The following is a 3,387-nucleotide window of genomic DNA, read 5'->3' as shown; positions in this document are numbered from 1 at the left end:
TTTTTATTTTTTAAATTTTTTTTGTTAAAAACTAAGACACAAACACTCACATTAGCCTAGGCCTCTACAGGATTAGGATCATCAAGATACCACTAGATGATAGGAATTTTTCAGCTCTGTTATTATATAACCGTACAGGACCACCGTTGTATGTGAAGTTGATTATTGACCAAAACATCAAATGTCATTATGTGGCCCATGACTGTATGAGAAAATTATTAATACTCTGTAGGTATGGATGTCAATTTTATTTCCTCAAAACCGTATCAGAAAGATAACTCTTCTCTATGCCTTTCTCTTTTAGATAGTCCAAAAATGACACTCAGCAGTGTCCTTTGGAATTTTGTCCCTCATTCAAATACAAATCCACTCATCTCTAAACTTAAATCCCTGGTCTAAGAAAAACACAAGTTCCTACTATTACTCATACAGTATGATTATTTCACTCGAAGACTATTGAATTCCTCATTCATTTTCTCTTCAAGGAGTTGAAAACCAATTGATTAGACATTTCCTAATCGATATTGTTTCACAAACTTTTTAACATTTCTAATGGCAAAAATACTGCTTTTCTTAAGCATTAATTGACCATATTTTGTCTTGGAGAAAATTACTTGACTTCCTTATATCATTAAACTTAACATATTTTTTTTGTTTTATTTGGGTCAAATTTATGAGAGACATACTGTAACACATTTAGTAACAGAACTCGGATGAATATTGCTTTCCGTAAGATCAAGTAACTAGATTTACCGGCTGCAAGTTCTCTATAGTATATATAGAGAGCTAGACTTCTCAACTCCCATCCAAATACACACAGACAATGGACCTAATTAGCTACCCAGTTTGTTTTTTACTATAGAGAAGAGAGGCATACAGTGATAATATGATCTTTTTTAAGTTTCGATAGCAAATTATTTCGACCAAAGCACCATATTAAGTATAATTTAGAAATTCAGAGAAGAATATTGATGAATAACCACCCTTACTATTGAGCAATGTACTGGGATTCAGAGGTTATTGTAGAAAATGTCTTGATGTTTCCTAATCCCTTCTTTATTTAACACATCTCAATTCTACCAAAATAAAAATTAATAGATTAATTATTTATTTGTGTGTTTTATTGTAATAATTTCAAATCCTTTGGATAAGAGATAAGGTGGATGTGACAAGTAAATGAAGCATAAGTCATTTTAACTCTATTGTATTGACACCAAATGCATACCTTATAACATTCCAATTTAGTACAGGAAATACCTTAGACAGATTTCAGAGTAGAGTTTCTTCTCTTATTCCTGATTTGCTTTAAAATATATAAAAACATCTTAGAGCATTCAGAATTACTATTTTTAACACATAAAAGTTAACTGGAAATGTTATCTACTTGTCATCTTTTTTGGTTCTAGTAAATACATAATTATTTTCTAGTGATTAGTAAGGATAATTAGTCCAGGTTTATCACTTACATTCTTATAGTTCGGCTTGTGTTTTTTTTTGTTGTTGTTTTTTGTTTTTTTTTTTGAGACAGAGTCTCACTGTGTTGCCTGGGCTAGAGTGCCATGGCGTCATCCTAGCCCACAGCAACCTCAAACTCCTGGGCTCAAGCGATCCTCCTGTCTCAGCCTCCCGAGTAGCTGGGACTACAGGCATGCACCACCATGCCTGGCTAATTTTTTTTTATATATATTTTTAGTTGTCCGATTAATTTCTTTCTGTTTTTAGTAGAGATGGGGTCTTGCTCTTGCTCAGGCTGGTCTTGAACTCCTGAACTCAAACGATCCACCCGCCTCGGCCTCCCAGAGTGCTAGGATTACAGGCGTGAGCCACCGCACCCGGCCCGGCTTGTGTTTTTTTAAATACGTTTTCTAAATATTTTTCTCTTTAATGTGCATGTCATCCTTTACATATATTATAGCACATTGTCACAAAATTATCACAAAAATACCCATGCAACCACTATCCTCATTAAGATATATAATATACTAGCACCCCTGAAGGCTTCCTCACCCCCTTCCATCTCAATTTCCCCTCCTACACCCCAGAAGTATCCATCCTGATTTCTAATACCATAGATTAGTTTTGCCTCTTTTTTAATTAGTGAAATCACATAAGATACATACTTTTGTGTCTGCCTTCTATTTTCATGTTTAAGTATAACATTAGTTTGCTTATTAGTTTTCGTTGCTGTGTAGTATTCCATTATATGAATATACCAAAATTTATCCATTCTGTTGATGGGCCTCTAGAGTTTGTTTTTTAGCTTGTGGTAGTTTTACTAATACTGTAACATATTTTTGTGCATATATTTCATTACATATATATACATATCGTTGTCGAGTACATATCTAGATGTAAAAATGCCAGATCATTGAGTATCTATTCAGCTTTAGGGGATAATGCCAAAAATTTTTCCAATGTAGTTACATCAGTGACACCTTTCCAGTAGCGTGGAGATTTTTCTTTGCTCCCTTACCAGCACATTGCATTGTGAGTATTTTTAATTGCAGTCATTCATGTGGACTTGTATCATTGTCTCATTGTAGTTTTAATTTTCATATTCTCGATTACTAATGAGTTTATTTGCCATTTGAAAAGCCTCTTTTTTTTGTGAAGTGCCTATTCAAGTCTCTTGCTCACTTTTCTATTGGATTGATTGCCTTTTTGTATGGGATTCTTCGTTTATCTTGGACGTGATTCCTTTTCTTTGTTCGTGAAATGTATTCTGTGACTCCAAGACTTGCTTTTTTCACTCTCTTCCCTCTTTCTTTGTTGAACCAATAGTCTTAATTTGAGTGTGGTCCAATTTATCAATCTTTTCAAGAAGGAGCTGTGTTTAAGAAAGGGACACAGGAGGCTGACCTCAGCAGGCTTGCAATGCCTGGGAGGAACAAAGATCAGCCTCTGTTACTGTTGACCATTACCACCAGCAATATCTTGTTCAGCCCGGGAAAACAGTGTACGTAGTCCTGGCAGCAACTTCAATTCTTTACTTCATATGAGCGACACAGGCCTAAGCAGGCACTTTAGCAAGTAATCTCAATTGAAAAGATGAGATGTAATCAAGAATTATCAAATATTTGAGGTGTACCAATACCATGAAAGAGAGACAATAAATGGATAAACTTTGAAGAAATAGTTACTAGAACAACCAGAAGAGATCTTTAAGAATAATTAATATCATAAAAGCAAAGGAGAATGTTGCATTACAGAAAAGAAATAAGCAGTTATTAAAAAGAATTAATTGATACTGATTAAAAATAGGTAAAATTAAACTATACTGGTAAAGTTTCTTCAGAGTTCTATTTTTTTAAGTAAAAACATTAGCTCCTCAATTTAAGTAAATGAAGGAAAAAAATGTTCTTTGAAAATGCTTGGACACGGCCGGGC

The 3,387-nt window shown here is 34.0% G+C and overlaps 1 protein-coding gene across 1 annotated transcript in view; it reads left to right on the top strand.

Moving 5' to 3' along the window:
* The window catches only part of CFAP69 (cilia and flagella associated protein 69), a 64,939-nt gene that overhangs the window by 46,957 nt on the left and 14,595 nt on the right, over window positions 1-3,387 (top strand). The gene's annotated exons all lie outside the window — the stretch shown is intronic.

This window comes from Propithecus coquereli, unplaced genomic scaffold (genome assembly GCF_000956105.1).
Source record: "Propithecus coquereli isolate 6110/MARCELLA unplaced genomic scaffold, Pcoq_1.0 Scaffold382, whole genome shotgun sequence".
NCBI classification, from domain to species: Eukaryota; Metazoa; Chordata; class Mammalia; order Primates; family Indriidae; genus Propithecus; species Propithecus coquereli.
The sequence above is the reverse complement of the archived record's forward strand: the minus strand, read 5'-3'. Positions and strand labels throughout refer to the sequence as shown.